Consider the following 21,332-nt stretch of genomic DNA (forward strand, 5'->3'; position numbering starts at 1 on the left):
ATGGGAAAAATAAAAAGAAGACAAAAGTTTTTTTTTTTTTTTTTTTCACCAACAATGTTGGTTCAAAGAACATTTATTGCCTCCCAAGACATATAAAATAAGATTCAAGGCTCAAAAATTTACTGGTCTTTATTCATCATTGAAATGTATTCATCTTAAAGTAACAGAGCTATAAATATAAACTCAAAGTGCTGTTTTCAATTTCTTAAAACAAGCCAAACTGAATTAAAATGGGGGTATGCTTGATTTTTTTAATGCAAATAAAATAATTACCCTAGACAAATTAAAATTTTGATCTTTATGATTTTGTAGAGGTGGACTCATCCTCCTTGTGGAATAACAAATATTTTTCCTTTTCCCTTTGAACATGCACCATAAGTTAGATAATTTTTCTTGGCATGTAGTTTTTCAATCACACTACTGTTGTAGTAGATAATCAGAGGAGGATTGAATCCCTATCTTCCAAATGTAATCATAAGTAGATATTTCACACTAATGTTGGCAAGTGTGATCTGAAATATTGGACACATGTGTAACATAAAGAGATTAAACTGACATTTGTGTTTCTGATAGTGAGGTGTGGATTCCAGAGACAACAGAGAGTTAGAGGGTGGTGGATTGGATGTCAGGGTTCAGAGGGAGTGGAGTGAGAGGGGGGCCAGCGGACTGAATTTTATAAAGCCTTCTTTCATTATTTCCATGGGGCTAGACAGTGTATTATGATGTACTTCCATTAATTAATTTTAAAGGAAGGACTATAATGGGTGTTGCTCTGGGTCATGACTCCCTTAAAATAACCCTGTGAAGTACTCTTATAATCTCTAAATAGTGCATGGGGCATCCCTGGTGTGTGTGTGGAAGGCTGTGGAACAATATGAACATGCCTCAACTAACATTTCCCGCCCTGTGTTTAATATACTGCTCCCTCGGGTGCAAAATGAAATCCCTGTAGGTAGGCTCTCCACCCTCCTCCCTGTTGTCTCAAGTGACTGGCTGTCATCTGCCAGGTGTGCAGGTGTGACACCATCCTAGATTGTTCATCCTCCAGCTGACCTGTCAGACAACCACAGACACATGGTCATGGTCAGCTGAGCTGGCTCAGTCCAGAAGAATCATCTAGTCCACCCAAAGAACTGTGAGTCAAACATGGTGGTAGTTTTAATTCACCAGGATTGAGTGTGATCTGTTACAAGGCGAAAGCAAACATCATGAGGTTTTGTGGAAAAATAAAACACTGGCCCTACTGTAACCATATCCTCATAAGTAAAGTTTAAATATTAAACTCAAAGAAGTTATTTTAAAATGGACGTTCCTACCAACTCTATCAATAGGATGCCTCACTTGCTTGGCAGAAGAAGAAAGACTAGACACTGCTTTGGTATAGTTGAATTGGGTAATGAATCATTTTATATACCTCATAGGTGATATTTGAGTGACAAATGGAAAACAAGTCACAATTTAAACACTTTAGAAGTTGAATTAGAATAGACGGAAGCCAGAGTTTCTCTTAAATGCTGACATTGCAAGATTTGCCGGGAGCGTCTAAAGTTGGGATAACAGCAGTTGGGCTGCCATTTTAGAATGCTCCGTTTGATCCATGACTCAAAATGAATTTTTGATTTTGTAAATTACATGAGGGTTATGGCTGAACAGAAGATTATTTTAATATCATTGGATGGCATATTTTGATACATACAGTGACAAATACCATATTATTTTGCTTAAAATTCATTGAAAGTTTTGCTGAGAAAAGTGTTGGCCTCCGAGCATATTCCGATGAATGAGTCTAATACTGTGCTAATCTGATACTTGGAGCTGAACTGCTAATATTATACAAATTTGCTGCCCCTGCTGCCACTGTTGCCACTCGCTTCTGCTAAACCAGGTGTCTATTATCCATCCTGCCACCTGAATATTCAACTGCTAATCTCAGGGAAGGAAAAATGAAATAGCGTATTTTTGTGTTGCTGTTACATTGACAGATCCCTAAGATGTAATGCTGAAGCAGATTTTTATCATAATGAAATTTATTGTAACGTATTCACTTGTCTTCTAATGTTCCTCTAGTCCATTTGAGTACTTTGAACTGCCATACCAACGGCAGTGTGGTTCGGGCTGTAATGTTACGGCTTCCCCATAAGAAAATCGTGTATGCCATTCTCATGCCTCTTATAAGCGGTTTGTTCAGTTCACTCCAAAGTGCCATCTGCCAGTGCAGGCACCACTGTTGAAATAAGAGAGTTTCTCATCATTTACTAGAAAAGGAATCGTGGACATATTAACAACAATGCAAAGGACTAAAGGGTTGAGAATGAAGTCTGTCTGTCTCTATTGCAATTTTAGGAAGACCTTGAAACAGGCTAAAACCTACACAGATCCAACACAGATATTAGTCAAATGATGCTGTTATACCTTAAGATGTTTTCCTCTTCCTCTCAAAGAACAGCTTCTTCTTAGTCTGAATCTCCAGTTAAGGGGATCCAGATTCATCTAATCTTGGCCGTATCTTTTCTTGAACTTTTGTTAAGTGCCTCACGTATTCCTCTTAAGGTGATTTTTAAACATGTACAGAAGTCCTGGATACTCCTTTTCTCAAGAGTGAGACTGAACTCCCCTATTTTAAGATACGGGCTGGACTTAGTAACTTACTAACTTCTAGTAAAGAGAATGTGAGAGAAATGACGGTGTCTGACTTCTGAGACAAGGGTGTAAGAAGCATTATCATGTCCTTATTGCTCTCTCTTGGCTACATTCCTCCTGGAGAAGACGGTGCCATGTTGAATGAATGTCAGGGATGCTGGGCCAGTCCTGTGGAGAGGACATTTGGCAAGAAAAGGAGGCTTCCTGCCAACCGCCATGTGAATGGACCATTTTGGAAGCATATCTTCCAGTTCTAGTCGTGCCTTAGATGACTGCAACTCTGACCAACACCTTGACTGCAGTCTCACAAAACAACCTAAACCCCAACCACTCAGCAAAATTGCCTCTGACTTCCCGAACCAAACAAAGAGTACAATATAATACATGTTTATTTTAAACTACTATGTACAATTTTAGGGCAATTTTAAAATTCAGCAGTTGATAGTACACTCAGCAAAACAATCGGTGAACTCAGTGAAGCTATCAAATAAAAATATTTCTGAAATGTTGATTGTCAATACCTTTCCTTTAAAAAAAAAAGGGTAATTTGTCTGAAATGTCTTTTTCCTCCTTCCATAAAATGTAGTGAGGGTATTTTAGAGAAATTACAGATTTTATGATGTAGGTGATTTGGAAAAAAGCTTATTATATGACTGATACTATAACATAAAAATGGGAGCTGATTGCTCATTATATAAATGTATCCATTGCTGTTGTTGTTCAGTCGATAAATTGTGTCCAACTCCTTGTGACTCCATGGACTGTAGACTGCCAGATTCCTCTGTCAATGGGATTTCTCAGACAAGAATGCTAGAGTGGATTGCCATTTCCTTCTCCGGGGGGTATTCCTGACTCAGGGATAGAACCCATGCCTCCTGCATTCGTAGGCAGATTCTTTACCGCTGAGCCACCAGGAAAAACATGTACAGTTAGATATAAAATATGTATATGTATTTATATATTAAGTATGCAGGAAAGGCTTCCCTGGTGGGCTCAGACAATAAAGAACCTGCCTGTAATGTAGGGGACTCTGGTTTGATCCCTGGTCAGGAAGATCCCCTGGAGAAGGGAATGACTACGCACTCCAGCATTCTTGCCTGGAGGGTTCCGTCAGTGGAGGAGCCTCGTAAGCTAAGGTTCTTGGGGTGGCAAAGAGTCAGACCAGCTGAGTGACTAAACTTTCACTTCCGTGTATGTAAGGAGTTACGTGATCTAGGGTTGTATTAGTGCAAACTTGCTGGCCCGTGGACATCTTTTCACCTGTGTCTATTTGGCACATGAGGACATGTTTTCTTTTCCAATTTGGAAAGGGAAAGAGTTCAGGGTTGGGAGATAATGCTAGTAGAGGAACCCAGAATAAAATGTGGAAAACTGTGTGTTTCATGGCCGTCTTGGGTTAGGCTCGGTTTCCTGCAGCAGAGAAGAAAGAACAAAAGCTGACGTAAGGAAGATTATGTCAGCAATGGTAATCACCACCTGTGCCTGTGTCAACTCCCATGAAATAGGGAACTTAGAGAAGAGGTCATTCTCCTATTCTTTCCTGTAAACCATCGTATTGTGTACTTCTAGTACTCTGGGACACTTTCGGATACGTGGAAGATTCCTTATGCCACGTGGGTTAGCGTCCTTAGGATAAAGGCAGGAGGACGTGTAATGGGCAGTGGCAGGGAGTTTCCAGCATTTGGCTGCACAGGCATATCAGGGACAAGTAGACACACGAGTCAAAGGTGAAGAACAGGGCAGAGGCTGTGGGCTGCTGTGTGGTGACTGCAGCAGGCAAGCTATTTGCTCATATGGGCCCCTCATTTGAGGATGCTCAGAAAAACTGGGGTGTTCTTAAATAATTTGGAGTCCTGTGGTTGAGTGAAAAGTGCAGTTATTCATAGCCACGATGTGGGAGGTCTTAGACATATGTTAATGTCGACCTAAAGAAAATGCACAACGTTCGAGGTGCAAGTCACATTTTGTTTGGGGCAAAATGGGGACTACAGCTTGGGAGACAGCATTTCAGATAGCTCCGAGAAACTGCTCCAAAGAGGTGGGGAGAAAAGATGGTGTGCATGTAAAGATTAAAGATATAAAAATTGTATAAAGATATAAAGAAAGATTATATAAAGGTACAAAGATTATATAAAGATATAAAGTTTATATAAAGATATAAAGTTTATATAAAGACATAAAGTTTATATAAAGATATAAAGTTTATATAAAGATTTGGATGAAGGGGGAATACATGCAATCAAGCACTGAATTTTTTGTAGAAAATTCCTGCTAGTCTCATGAAGCTTCTGCTAGTCACAAGGAACAGTCATCACCATGAAGGATTTTGGCACTTTTCTAGATTTGAGGAGATACAAGAACTGGGCTCTTACAATTAGTTAGAGAGGAAAACATCTAAGTATCTGAGGACCTGTCTTGCCAGTTTTTGCCTGGGCACAGAGTGTCTCAGGTATACTCTCCTCCTTTCAAGGGGTATTGAAGGTCAGTAGCTGCAGCAGCATGTAGCTTGATCCTTGCAGAGGTAGATAGGGAGATGGCAAGTGACAATTTATAGTTGACGTTAGGGTCGCACAGAGTCGGACACGACTGAAGCGACTTAGCAGCAGCAGCAGCAGCAGTCTTGATAAATATATTTTCAACTTCTACATGATAAGTTCCTTTTTTCTTCTTTCTTTACTCCCCCTCCCCTGCTTTTCTCTCCCCCCTTTCCTCCTCTATTTCTTCTTATCTTTGTTTCCCTTCATTCTTTCCTCTGCCTAACTCCCTTCTCTTGCTTTCTCTTTTTTTTTTTTTTTTCTACAGTTTAATTACTTTTGCATCTAGAATCTGAATGCACTGGCTGAGTTAGGTCTTTGATTTCAATAGTCATTTTTTTTTTTTGATATGATCTTTTTGCCACACACACACACACACACACACACACACACACACCACACGCACATCCTGTTTTATGTTAGACACATCAATCTATTTCTTAACTCTACTAGAGATGCTTTTGACCTAACTTGCTTTTGATAGTTTATCAAGCATCCTTGAAATTTAGAATATTTGGAATCTAGATTTCAGATTCCAGTCAATGGGGACTGAGTATTGCCTTGAAGACTTTCTGTTGCTGCAGGTTGAGACTTGGTATAGCTTTTGACAGCCAGGTGCAATATTTCTTCCTCATTGCATGGCTCATAGTCACTTAATAGTGCATTGTTTTCCCAAGTAAAACTCAGTGGAGGTGCAACATCTGGTTCCTAGTGAAGAAACCAATTTAATTTACCCGAATCCCTGGTGTGATTTACAGAGCACCAGTGAGGTGGGCTGCTTTGACACACTGTGTCACACTGGCTGTCTGCATTGGCAAGGGCTTCTAAATGGCTCATTTCAAGCGATCAAGGAATCTTTTATTCGGTGCCACCCTAATAGCCAAAATGTTTACATTTCTAAATGAAAACCTTTTCCTTGGGTGAAAACATTTTCAGAAAAGTAAATGCTTTGGTCATGAAAGGCAAACACACTGTTTTCCTTTGAATGATGGAGATAGTGAAATGTTTTCCAAAAATCCTCAAATCTTATGAGGAAAATGCAGCCATTTGATAAATTCCTGACTCTGAACACCATCATTTGTAAAATGTCAAGCAATCAAATTTTCAATCAAACAAGCTATCAATTCTTGCAGTGGGATAGTTGGATTTTTGAAAACACATCCAAATTACAGTGCTGATGTGAAGAAAATTATCGGGGTGATTAAGATAAACCCTCATATATATGTATGGTTTTTATAGACTGCTAACAAAGCATAATTTAAGTGCCTTATTTTAAACTATGAATCTTTTCCTTTGAGACAGTGAACTCAGATTTTAAGGTAATTCACATTTAATTCAGATTTACTGAGCATCCACCACATAAAGTGGTAGGTACAAACAAGGAAAAAGTCAGAACTTGGTGATGGGCTATGGACATGTCATTGCCATTATATATATAGTTTCTTTTTTGGCTGCACCTTGTGGCATGTGGAATCTTAGTTCCCTAACCAGGGATCAAACCCTGCAATGGAAGTGTGGAGTCTTAACTGCTGGATCACCAGGGAAGTCCCATTATTTTTTTAACTCTTCCAAAAATAGGTACATGAAAGAATATAGGTGTTTACTACCAGGTTTTATTCTTGTTGAGTTTATCATAACATAATCAGTGAATTCATAGTAAGCTAAGCAGAATAAAATTGAACTTTCTACAACAAATGTAAATGAATGAATAAGATTTCTGTAAAATATCTAAAGCTGTTTTCTTAGCTTTAAATGATACATCACAATAAATCATTGTAGTAAAGTTAGAAGGTCACATGGAAACTTCATATAAACTTTACATTTTTAGGACAGAATACAAATAAATCTCACATAGAAGTAACCTTGGCACAGTGGCTAATTATATTCTTAGTGACATCAGGGTATCTACTAAGAAATATTTTTCAGATTTTGCTCTTGTCTGTATATCAACTCAAAATGTCCATAAGTGTATTCCATTTTCATAGTCTTGTGTCAATTTAAAATTCATGTATTTGGCTTTGGCTTTTAAATTCAAGAATGAATTTGAAGGATTCAAACTTGATAATTTTCAAATTGTACATCTGTTATAAATTATGATAGCTGCTGTCATATAAATTGCTTGAAGTAGCTCTTTACAACCTCCCCAACCCATAATATTATTATTGTTTTGTAAAAAGATGAATCATGGCAGACTACATGCAACTGCATTGGAAATTTAATAAAAGAGTGGTGAATACTTGTTACTTCTGATTATCTACATTTGGTATAATAACAAACTATGTTTTTCAATTTGACTCGTTATTAAATGCAGCATTCCACTCCTCCCTTCAGCAAAATTATGTTTCACCCCATTACCTGTTTTGAGCCTTGGTTTTCTTATATTTAAATTCCAATATAATTTCAAACCTCGTATGATATTTGTGAATATTAAATGTCACAAATGTGAAAATTCTTGGAACTTATTAGCTACATAAAAGATTATGGGGCTAAATAAGAAGATACACAAGGTGATATTTCTGGTTATTTTTACACTATGCATTTGGACATACATAGATCATTTCCTGGAAATGCTTGTGAAAGTTGCACAACAGGTAATGCAGTAGTAACTTCATGGTGACTTGCTTGTTCTGTTTTGCTCTTATTTTGATTTGATTACCCTGATTTAAGTTGTTCACAAAATAACCTTCACTTATTCATTCAATACACATTTTATGAGGGCCTTTTATGTTGCTGGTACATTTGTAGAAGATGATAAAGAATAATGCCCCAAAGAAATGAAGTTCTTGTCTCACAAATTTATATTCTAGTGATGTAGGAAAAGATAATAATAACAAAGGAACACATAATACAGCAGGTGGTAATAAGTAGTTATATCTGTCAAGGTTCTCCAGAGAAATAGAACCAATAGGGTGTGTATGTGTGTGTGTGTGTGTGTGTGTTGTGTGTGAAGAAGAAGATTTTAAGGGATTTTTAAGAAGATTTTTATATCCCTTAAATATTTTAAGGGATCAGCTCACTTGATTGTGGGGTCTGGCAAGACTATTGGTAGGGCAGGAAATTCAGGTAGGTGTTGATATTGCAGGCTGGGACTGAAGTCCATAGGGCACTCTGATTCTATGTTCTTGACTTATAGCAGAAATCTTTTTTCTCCAGGAAAACTCATGTTTTGCTCCCAAGGCTTCTGGTAATTAGATGAGGTCCACCTACATTATCAAGAGTAATCTCCTTCACTTAAAGTCAGCTGGCTTTAGATATTAGTCACATCTGTAAGATATATTCACAGCAACAACTAGACTCGTGTTTACCAAACAGCTGGGCACTGTAACCACCCAAGAGGACACATAAAATTAGTCATCATAGTAGTATTTTTCAAAAGTAAAGCAAAATAAAGAGATGAAGTGATGGGGAAAGTAAAGTACTATTTCAGACAGGCTGATTAAGGAAGACTTCTCTGATGGTCAGTGTTCCAACTACTTAACACAGAAGGAACTACGTTCAAAGGCCTTGAGGAAGGAGCACGTTAGCATGGCTTATGACCAGCAAAGAGAACTTCTCAGTTAAGAATTAATGAGAGAAGAGGAAGTGATAGGGACATGAGGCAAGATAATTATTCTAGGAGAAAGTGTGTAAGAGCTTTTAGGCCTAGTAAAAGTTTTTATTCTGAGTCAGATAAGGGCCAATGGAACGCATTAGACGGAGGAGGAATATGGTTTGTGGTATTTCAATGGTATGAATTAATGGCCTTAACAGAGATGAATGCCAGTGGTAACTGATAATTAAGTTATGTGGCATGAGAAAAGAAGCAGGTAGTCAAGGATGACCCCAAATGTTTCTTTGGCCTAAATTGCTAGAAAAATGAGGCTGCCATTTATTAAAATAGCAAGCCAAGACAAAGCTAGTTGGGGTGGGGGCAAATAAAGAGTTAGCTTGGGAATGTTTCTTATGTATCCAGAGAAGATGTTCAGTAGGAAATAAGGGGTAGTTATGAGACAGACTTAGTGATATCTTAATGTATTGATGTGTTTAAAACCATGAGAGTGCAATAATCACTTGTGGAATTAGAAAAAGGAATTTAAAGAAGTAAAAGAATAGTTCAATGTTTAGAGTTTGGGAAGATGAAAAGATCCAACATAAAGAACAATGGTTTAGTTGCTAAGTTATGTCCGACTCTTGGCACCCCATGGACTGTAGCCCGCCAGGCTCCTCTGTCCATGGGATTCTCCAGGCAAGAATACTGGAGTGGGTTGCCATTTCCTCCTCCAGGGGATCTTCCTGACCTAGGAATCAAACCTGGTCTCTTGCATCACAGGCAGAGTCTTCACTGACCGAGCCACCAGGGAAGCCCTAAAGAACAATTACAGCTGTGAAAACAACAACGAAGCTGAAAGAATAAGCATCTTGAAATAGGAAGTGTCAACAAACGTAAAGTTTAAGCATTTTAGTCATGGTAATGTTTCCTAAACCTATGTGCAATTCACCTCAAAGAGGATTCCTGTTCAAATAGGTTTTCAATATCATTGATACTATATCACCCTCTATGAAATTCTTGATGAATATTTCCATATTAAAAGCTCTGAGAAACCTAAGGGTAAATGAACTGATTTAAACTGTCAAACTGTACTTCCCAGGTGGCTCATTGGTAAATAATCTGCCTGCCAGTGGAGCAGACTTGGGTTCAATTCCTGATCCAGGAAGATCTCCTGGAGAAGGAAATGGCAACTCACTCCAGTATTCTTGTCTGGATATCCCCGTGGAAGGAGGAGCCTGGGGGGCTACAGTCCCTGGGGTAGTAAAAGAGTTGGACACAACTAAGTGTCTGACCAAAAACAGCCCTTTAAAACTGATATCTGGTAAGAATGTCTCCAAATGTTTTGCACCCTCAATAATGGAGATGGGGAGAAGTGTTTAGAATTGGGATACCTTTTAAATTTCAAAGCCAGTGCACTGGGACGACCCTGAGGGATAGGATGGGGAGGGAGGTGGGAGGGGGGTTCAGGATAGGGACACATGAACACCCATGGCTGACTCATGTCAATGTATAGCAAACACCACTACAATATTGTAAAGTAATTAGCCTCCAATTAAAATAAATAAGTTAATTTAACAAAGAAAAAAATGAATAGAACTGTGTCATAGAAGAGAAAGAGACAACTAAGGATGGCTTTAGGAATTGGCTTTAGCAGTTGATGAGAGTTATCACCTATCACTAAGATCAGAAAGACTTGGTAAATATGAGATCATGATTGCTTTGTCAGGTAGGGACTGAGTTAAATTTGAGATGTCTATTAGATGCCCAAATGGAGAAGTCTAAAAGACAATTCAACCACATTCAGAAGAAAAGAACTAGGACTAGGTAAATTGAGGGGCAATGAACATAAGAATATAAGATATTCTAGGTGAGACTACAGAGAAAGTAAGGGATATTACCGGTTGTACTGCTCCCCAACATGTTGAAGGAGTGTTATAGAAAGAATGGGAAATAACAATGATTTTCCAGTAGAGTTTTGACTAAAAGTTAGGAGTAGTGGGGAAAATGCTCCCAACATGTGAACTTCCTGCTATGCTCACTTGTAATCTTATGATAGATGGCTCAATACAAATACTTTAATATTACATCTGTTATACCTCTTTCTAATCAAGTCCTAACAGTCCTCCCCTCCTCTGCTAGAAGTTTGTTTGATCTAACATGCAATTGAAAAAGCCTCTTATATGGTACACGTAGGGAGTTGAAATGCACACCCAGAGTTTACTCTTGACCTTTAAATTTCCAACAGTCACATCGTTTATTCTGTGAGATGCCTAATCAATTTGCTTCTGAAACATTTTTCCCAGTGCATTTCCTCGTTAACCAATTCAAGAAGCTGGAATACTTCATATAGTCATTGTTGTCAAATTTCAGTTGGAATCCTTTTGCCTTTTTTGTCTTTGTTTCTTTTTTTTCCTGCATTGATTACTATTTGGCTTCATCAAATTAATAACTTTGAAATCATTTACTCACAGTCATAGATTTAGGACAGAATGAGTCATCAAACATGAAGGGAAAGCTGATAATATTTGGTGAAAGACAAAACTAATTATGTTGATTTTTAAAGACAAAATTAAGCAGAGGGAAGTCAGAAAGTCTGATTTCATTAATATTGAGTAACTATTCTCTGCTTCACAGTTGCAGGAAAAAAGGCAAGAAATTGGTCTCATATTTCTCAACTACAAAATGTTAGCCTTGCACTTGTCAGGGCTGTGGGCGTCCCTTGTGGCTCAGCTAGTAAAGAATCCGCCTGCAATGTGGGAGACCTAGATTCAGTCTCTGGGTTGGGCAGATCCCCTGGAGAAGGGAACACTACCCACTCCAGTATTCTGGCCTGGAGAATTCCGTGGACTGTATAGTCTGTGGCGTTGCAAAGGACTGAGCGACTTTCACTTTCACTTTGGGAGCGATTGCTCCAGAGTGGGAAATGAAGTTGCTCAGTGTTGTGTATGTGGAGATAAGTCTGAAATAATGCATAGAATATAGATATTTTCCCAATATGATGCAAAGCAATCAGACTCAGGGAGTTTAAAGGCTGTACCAACTGAATAACTGCCAGGACAAGGTTCAAGCCCAACTTGCTTCTTGGCGTCACCTTCCAGTATATCAAGCTCCTTCAGTGCCTGGCTGATTCTTACGTTGCATGGCCATAGTCTTCCTCTTGTTACTTGCTGTCAAGAGATGTCATGTAATTAGTGAGAATTCACAAACAAAAAAGACACTATAAGAGAATAGCATACAGCCATTGATGCTGATCTGGTTCTGATAAAGCTTGCCGCTTCCTACATTTGTGCTTTGCATATGAAATAAAAAGAATGAAGCCTCTGAAAGTGGGGTGAAGCACAGTGTGTTTTCAGAGGAATTGGAATTTTGCCAGGGCATGGAAGGGTATATGGCATGAAAGAGTATAGGACATGTTTAACTCAGTGGTGCCTCAGTGATTTAAATGGACCATGACCAAGAATACCTAGACAAACTGTAAATCAAAACAGACATTTTCTGATTATGTAAGTACTACATGGCCACTGTAAAAAGTTTGAAAAATATGGAAATGTTGCAAGAGATAGCAAAATCACTCTTATCCTGATGAAGAAACACCACTTTGAAGGTATTTTTGGTGTATTTTCAATGCATTTGCCATACATGATTGATCCTGTATTTATATAGGATTTCCTTCATTTCTCTCATTGCATTTTTTTAAAATTTTATTTTATTTTTAAACTTTACATAATTGTATTAGTTTTGCCAAATATCAAAATGACATATTCCCAATTTATTAAGATTTGTTAGTTAATACACATTGAAGTGATGCAGTGTTATCACATAATATATACTCTGTATTTATTTGTTGCGCTCCTGTGGAGATTTAGGTTGTTCCACATTTGTTGGGAATAAGATTATGGTGAACTTGTTGATTGTTAAGCCTTGCAGTTAAAATGCCATGTAAATAGGGAGGGCTTCTTTTTTTTAAATTATGTACTATTTTCTCACATTAGTTATTTAAGTTAATACAGTCAGAAGAAAAGAAAATGCCATTTTTATAAGTCTGTTCTTTGGAGTTGTTCATTAAAAATCGCAAATACTGTGAAATAGTTCACTGAATTAAAATGAGAGCCAATTGGTCTTGTAAAGATAAAACAAGTGTGCTTTGAGGTCAGCATTTTGCAATATTCAGTTCTAGGCCTGTGAAAATAGTCTAATGCTGATTGCAAATACTTTAGCATGATTAAGGCTGATCTCCTCAGAAATAACCTCTGCTTTCTAGTTAAAACATGACGGAACCAAATCTTCTCATGGATCTTTTTTTGAAGTCTTGCCTTCCCCTTTAGGCATGATGTTAGTCATTATATTGCAATTTTGATTATGAGTAGAATATTCATATTTATGTAGCTGCTGACACCTCATCCTGTCATGATTAGAATGTGCATGACTGAGTAGATAATGATGGCCATGCATTATGATAAAAGCAAATGAATGACTTAAATTCACCCAAAGGAAAATCTTTTCTTTGAAGACAGGTGGTATATTTACAGTTATTTATAAGTTTTGCAGCTTTTTTTTCCTTCTGTACTTTTTCAAAACATAGAAATATTAACCCTTATAAGTATGGAAAAATTAAATGGAAACAATCCTATTAATTCATTCTTTTGGAAACTAGCAGAGAGAAGGGAAGAAAGGAACATTAATTATGTATTTGCATCTATTGATTAGTTGGCATATATTATTTAGCATGACTCAAAATTGTATCAGAAATTTAAATATTTTAAGACCTACATAATAATAGATTGTTTGATTTATTGATCCATCAGTGTAGATGCCAGAATCTGTATTACTGTTCATCCCTCTAGTTTACATAGGACAGATCAAAGTGACGATTTGCACTGATCATGATGGTGAATTGACATTCCAATGAAAACCATTGTGCACAAATGCCTTCTTTTTATTAGAATGGAGCTGCTGAGTTTTGATTTATTTAACTAAAATATATCTTAATCTGTTAAATATTTTCAAGCATTATATGCTGAATTCAGTAGGTTCAGATTCTTAATATATCAGGTAAGATGAAAGAATAGTTTAATATGATAGAGTAGGATATCTTTTCCAGACTCTGCAATCTCGTCATTGGTATACTTAATTTATAAATGATCTTCTCCATTTTCCTTTAGGCATCATGTTGCATAGACTCAGTTTTCTCAATATCTCTCACTTCACAGCTTCACACATTTATTGGCCACTGTGCTTACTAGTTTCCCAAGAAGCAGTTACAAATCCATCAAGAATCATGTGGTATATTAAGCAAGCGGTCCAAATACAGAGTTTCATATCTAAGTTATAAATGATTAATCAAAATTTTCTTTAGAAATGCGTGGCTTCCAAAAAAAATTCCACAGATGGGAAGCATGTTAATTATTCTTACTGGGATGATTCTTAAGTGAAAAGTAGACTGTTAATTTGTCATTTGGGAGTGGTTTCTTGGTTGTTTGTGGTGAGACCAGTTCTATAATAATGCCTTTATTCTGTGATTTAGCACCGGGCATGTAATCAGAAGACCTCAGTTCTGGTCCTGGCAATTGCACTCTCTGAACCTGTGACTTTGGATCAACACTTAACTTGTATAAGATTTTACCTCATTTATGAAATATTTTCTATTCTGACTTTAGCAGGTTAATAGAGCTCTGGAGATATATACTGGCTTTAATAGTATAATTGCTGACATGAAAGTATCATTAACTTTATCCTAATTAACCTCCCTTAATGTACATTTTTATGAAAAGTAACAAATGTCTGGAAACATACGACTTTTTTGAATACGTTAGTTCACTAGGGTTGCTTTAACAAAGTACCATAGATCCAGTGGCTTAAAAACACACCTGCATTTCTCACCTTTCTGGAGGCTAGAAGTCCAAGTGAGATCAAGGTACTGGCAGGGTTGATTTCATTTTGAGGGTTCTCTCCTTGTCTTATAGGTGCCTGTCTTCTCCTTTTGTCTTCACACGGTCTTGTCTGTGTCCTAATCTTCTCTTTGTATAAAATATCTGTTATATTCGATTAGGGGCCTCATTTAAACTTAAATAACCACTTGAAAGGGGCTTCCCAGATGGCTCAGTGGTAAGAATCTGCCTGCCAATGCAGGATAATCAAGTTCAATCCCTGGATAAGGAAGATCCCCTGGAGGAAGGTATGGCAACCAACTCCAGTATTCTGCCTAGAATATCCCATGAACAGAGAAGCCTGGTGGGCTACGGTCCACAGGTCGCAAAGAGTTGGACATGACTGAGCAACTAAACAACAACCACTTGAAAGACCCTGTATCCAAATCAGTTACATTCTGAGATACTGAGAATTAGGACCTCAGTATATGAATATTTGGGGGAAGCAATTGAAACCATAGCACCGTTTAATGACATTTCCCTTCCCAAATGAATGGTATTTTGCTGAACACTAACATCTAAAGTGAAGAGGAACTAAGAAGCCTCTTGATGAAAGTGAAAGAGGAGAGTGAAAAAGTTGGCTTAAAGCTCAACATTCAGAAAACGAAGATCATGGCATCCGGTCCCATCACTTCATGGCAAATGATGGGGAAACAGTGGAAACAGTGTCAGACTTTATTTTTCTGGGCTCCAAAATCACTACAGATGGTGACTGCAGCCAAGAAATTAAAAGACGCTTACTCCTTGGAAGGAAAGTTATGACCAACCTAGATAGCATATTCAAAAGCAGAGACATTACTTTGCCAACAAAGGTTCGTCTAGTCAAGGCTATGGTTTTCCTGTGTTCATGTATGGATGTGAGAGTTGGACTATGAAGAAAGCTGAGTGCCAAAGAATTGATGCTTTTGAACTGTGGTGTTGGAGAAGACTCTTGAGAGTCCCTTCGACTGCAAGGAGATCCAACCAGTCCATTCTGAAGGAGATCAGCCCTGGGATTTCTTTGGAGGGAATGATGCTAAAGTTGAAACTCCAGTACTTTGGCCACCTCATGTGAAGAGTTGACTCATTGGAAAAGACTCTGATGCTGGGAGGGACTGGGGGCAAGAGGAGGAGGGGATGCCAGGGGATGAGATGGCTGGATGGCATCACTGACTCAGTGGACGTGAGTCTGGGTGAACTCCGGGAGTTGGTGATGGACAGGGAGGCCTGGCGTGTTGCCATTCATGGGGTCACAAAGAGTTGGACACGACTGAGCGACTGATCTGATCTGAACATCTAGATGTACTTAAATGAAAAGTTAGATTGGTGAAGTTTGTTGGAACAAGGCACAGTAATATACAAAAAAGCATGTATTTGCTTGGTTTGGGGATTTTTGTGAATCTTTTTATAAGCTAAAAAATGGTAATTTTCAGGAGAGGATAATAGGAGGCAGATGTGATACTGTGATTTTTACTAGGAAGTATATATTTGGACTGCATCCCTGTTTCTGGCACAGAAACTTTTGGAATTCCCAAAGTAAGGAGAATCCTAAAGATGTCTTTTACTTTGCTAATGAGATGGCTTTTGGACCACACCTAAGGATGGGGGCTGGTTGCCAGTAGAACTAACCACGTGATTGGTGAGTTGGAACATTCAGTGTCACATCTTACCTCCAGGGAGGAAAGAAGGGCAGTGGTCAAATCAGTAGCCAGTGGCCAATCTTATAGTCAGTCATGCCTATGTAATGAAACCTTCATAAAAACCCAAAGGGACAGGGTTTGGAGAGACTCTGGATTGATGAACATATGGAGATGGGCAAGAATGACACCCTGCCAGAGGACATGGAAGCTTCCAGCCCTTTCCCCATATATCTATGCATCTCTCCCATCTGACTGTTACTGAATGTATATATATTTTGTAATAAGCCAGTGATCTAGTAAGTAAAATGTTTCCCTGAATTCCGTGAGTCACTATAGTGAAGTAACTGAACATAAGAAGGGGTCTTGTGAACCTCTGATTTACAGCCATTCAGTCCGAGATACAAGTAACAATCTGGGCATGAGACTGGCTTCTGAAGGGAGCAAGGAAAGGCAGTCTGGTAGGACTTAACCCTTAACCTATGGAATCTGGTGCTGCCAGAGTAGGTAGTGTCAATTTTGAGTTGAATTATAGATGCTCAGCCCAAAAGTTGTCCACTGACCAGCACGGGACTCGGTGGTGGTGGTTGTTCAGCCGCTAAGTACTGTCCGGCCTTTTGCAAACCCACAAACTGCAGCACGCCAGGCTTCTCTGTCCTTCACTGTCTCCTGGAGTTTGCTCAAACTCGTGTCCATTGAGTTGGTGATGCCATCCAACCATCTCATCCTCTGCCATCCCCTGCTCCTTTTGCCTTCAATCTTTCCCAGCATCAGAGGCAGTTTCTTCTGATCTGCTTCATTCTTACTTTAAGAGTTGGTCTGCAAATTCTTTATTTTTGTTCTGCACCTCAAAAAATGAAGCTTTCCCTTCATTTATATTAGAAGACTAGATTTCTGCATTTATCTTATAATTAATCTCTAAAGAAAACATAATTACCTCCCAGTTTCCAGTCTTCCAAAATTATTGCTTTGATCAAGATACTCTTTCAGTATCTAGTTCAAGGAGAGTAGATCCAGGGAATGCTATTTTTTTTTATTGTTTCTTTGTCCTTATTTCCATTTAGTCTTGACCTTGGCTGATGCGTTTTAGGACATAAAGGCCACAGAGCAGGGGTCTCATTTAATGAAAGGTAGAGGCTGTGATAAAATCCACATGGGACAGAAGTGGGAGGGGAGATGACATCTTTACAGAATGATGACAGTCAGTAAAAACAGACTCTCCACCTTCTCAACATGCTTCATTCTTTGTATAGATTCGAAGATAGGGCCCATGGTCATCTTCTTCAATTTATTGTCTCAGACAGAAATATAGCAGACACTTTCAACACAAATGTATCTTATGACAGAGAAATTCTGAGCCTTATGAAACGTTACATTATCAAAGAAAAAACTAAAAGCACAGGTAACCTGAGGCTTATTTTATGGTACAGATTCAGGTTAAGGTTGTAGGAGTTAGCAAAATATTGAAAGTTAAGCTGAGAATTAGCTTTCACGAATAATACATCAACAGAGGCTCAGCCTGTACACTCCATGGATCTTAAACTCAATTGGACATGTTTTTTGTGAGTTATCTTTTTATTGTTGAATTGTAAAGGTACTTTATTTATTTATTTGGCTGTGTTATACAGCATGTGGTAACTTAGTTCCTTGATCAGGGATCAAAACAGCACCCCCTGCATTGGAACTATAGAGTCTTAACCAGTGAACCACCAGCAAAGTCCCAAAACACTTTTATAAATATGGAGAGATGTGTGGAAGATGGAGATAAGGGTGTTAACTATAGGAGAGGGAATAACGTCCTGAAATTTTCTGCTTCCCATATAGCATCTCAGACCTGGTGAGAGGTTCCTCGTGTTTTTGAACACATGTGTAGTCTTCATCTCTGTTACCATGCATACTCTTGTTTTAATGCCACTTTATTGAGATATGATTGACATTTTAAAAAAGGCATACATATTTAATATATGCAACTTGATAAATTTAGAGATAAGTATAGACCTGTGGAACTATCACTACAATTTATGCCATAAGCTTATCATCTCTAAACGTTTCCTCCTTGCTCTTATTTTTAATTATTGTTGTTATTTATTTATTTGGCTGCGTTGGCACGTCTCAGTTGTGGCCCACAGACTCCAGAGCATGAGGGATCTGTAGCTGTGGCGCAAGGGCTTATTTTCTCTGCAGCAAACGGGATCTTAGTTACCAGACCAGGGATCGAACTCACACTCACTGCATTGCAAGGTGGATTCTCAACCCGTGCGCCACCAGGGAAGTCTCTGTTGCGATTATTCTTCTTTGTATGTATATGAGTGTGATAGGAACATCTTCTTATAATCTCTACCATCTTACCCGAAGTTCGCTGTGCAGTTCAGTTCAGTTCAGTTCAGTCGCTCAGTCGTGTCCAACTCTCTGCGACCCCATGAACATCAGCAGGCCAGGCCTCCTGTGCATCACCAACTCGTCCACTCTGCAGTCAGTGGTTAAACAAGTAAAGGAGCTGGCTTGCATTTGTTCACCGAGTTTTCTGTCCACCTGGTTAGTGCCACTTCTGCAGTGAATGTTGTCAGATGGGCACTGATATTAAACCTGCATCTCTGTCGTTTATTCAGGGAGTGATGTTTAGTAAAAGGAAACTCACCCTTTGTGCCCACGTGCCTCTTTCCCAGATCTCCTTGTCTCAGAGTCTCTTGTGCTCTTTCAGCCAGGTGACTGACCAGCCTGCTAAGCAGCATGAACCATCCATCCCAACAGTATGTGAATTATAGCATAAGACTCTTGCCAGGGTACTGAGTGACCACATGTCAGTTTCCCTTATTGCTTTACATACTACTTTCTCCACTTGCTTTGAACCAGGTCCCTCAGGACTCAGTCCTAAGTTACCCTCTGGGTTCCTGGGGGTACATGCCTCCAGTCCTACATCTCCTTTGGCAAACAATATCTCCCTTTATGTAACAGACCCAGTGAGTCTGCAGTTGAGCTTGCCTAGCTGTGGCACTGATTATGAGTATGTGGCCTCGAGGCATGGTGGGAGCAGATCCCTAAGAGGACAAGCATTTTCTTATAAGGCATTGGCCCTTTGGAGGCTTTTGTATAATCACTGAGCAGAAGGAAGGGCTATTTCTTTCAACACCCGACTCCCCACAGGTCCAGAGGGTGTTTAAAAAGTGAGGATTCAAGGTTCTTGACTGTGCAGAGCTCTCTTTTTCAGGTATCCCTATATTTAGTTTTAGTATGTTTCTCCCTCCTTATTGGCCCCCGACTCTGGCATGGATCTGCTAGACTGAGAATTTTGCATCTCGGTCTGTCCTTCACCTGCAGCAGGTAGAGTCTCATCACACAATTCCAAGAAGTTCTTCTGACCCTCAAGCTGTGTTTGAAGCTGTTGCTTAGTAGATCTCAGTCTGGTATATGTATTTTTAATTTTTTGTCATGGAATTAATGATGCTTGCTATTTCTCCTTCTATTTCTATGCTTGCATCTTCTGTTATCCTCAAAATACTGCACCAGTAAAGGCATTCCCTTCTATATGTACCCAGCCCAATCTACATGGGAAAGTCCTTTGCCAACAATGAAGTGGGATTTGTGTTTTCGATCAAATATATACTTTTGCATCCATCATTCCCCTCAGCTTCCTTTGGAATTGCAGCAGATGTTTGAAAGACTTTTCTCTAGATGTCAGGGTGAAGTTTATGACCATGAGATGGGGCGTTTGCTATTGCTAAATGAAGCCAGTTGGTCCAGAAGTGTCACACCTTGGTCTACTTAGGCCTGTGCTTTGGTGAATAATCAAATTCATTGCTTACAACATCTCACAGAACCATCTGTTCAAGTCAGAGGTTGCCATAATGTAAACAGCCTCTTATGATCTTTTTGAAAAACAAATTACCAACAAAGATACTCCTCCTTCTTTTTCATGGCTTCCCTTTCTATATCTCCATCCTTCAATATTTAAGCCAAGGCCAAGAGAGTGAACTAGCCATGAAGAGCATGTTAAGAATATTCTTTTGCACCTATGTGGACTGGTTTATTAATAGAATGGTGGTACCCCAGAGGGAGGGAGAGTGAATAAGAGCTGTATGGATACCTCCAGCTTCAGGTGACACTTATTCGAATCAGGATTAGTCTCAGTGAGAGGATATTTAAGAAAGCCAACTCTCTAGAAAATAGACAACAATGGTGGTGTCTGAAAGTAGATCAGGGCCTGAGATATTTTTCTCCTTTTTTGTGTTTTCCAAATATCTGCAAAAAATATGTATTACCTTTTACAATAAGCAACAATAAAAATATGACATTTTTAATGTCTGAATCAGTTCTGTAGTTTAAAAATTTCTTTGTACATAAACATGTGGCAGACATGTGCACAAGAAAGTTATTAACATGCTCTAATGTTTATGCAATGCCTTTTCCTCCCCCCAGAAGGCTTCAGGTCTTTATATTCTATACTAGAATAGGAACAGATTTATTAGCTGTTTTTTTTTTTTTTTTTTTTTTGCCTAGAGGTTCTATAAAATTCTGACGTACAGCAATGTGCTGTACAGATATCAGTCCCACAGCCACTAAACTCTTGTTGTTTCTGGATTATACGTTGGCATTTTCCTTTTGGTATATGGCAATGCAGTACTCAATGTCATGTGCCTTGATAGAGAAGAGTGTCTGTAGTGTCCATGATCAGGCATTTTCTGGGAGTTATGGGTTAATATTACATTTGTACATTTTTATTGAGTAGTAAGATCTTGAGAAGGAAAGTTAGAACATTTTTAGAGAGCATATAACATCTAAAATTATAAAATGTTACTAAAATCTTATACATTACTTTTCCTGATTATCATATAAGATAAATACACACGTGTTCAATCACTCAGCCATGTCCAACTCTTTGCAACCCCATGGACTGTAGCCCTCCAGGCTCCTCCTGCCCCTGGTATTTTCTAGGCAAGAATGCCGGAGCGGGTTGCCATTTCCTCCTCCAGGGGACAGGATAAGTAAATGTTATTTTAATGAATCATCACAGGTAAAAAATAGTGTTACTCTTGTCTCTCCGTCCAGCATGCATCGCTCTTTAGAGGTAAAGTAATTTGAGCCCTAA

Source organism: Bos mutus, chromosome 10 (assembly GCF_027580195.1).
Source record: "Bos mutus isolate GX-2022 chromosome 10, NWIPB_WYAK_1.1, whole genome shotgun sequence".
Taxonomy (NCBI): domain Eukaryota; kingdom Metazoa; phylum Chordata; class Mammalia; order Artiodactyla; family Bovidae; genus Bos; species Bos mutus.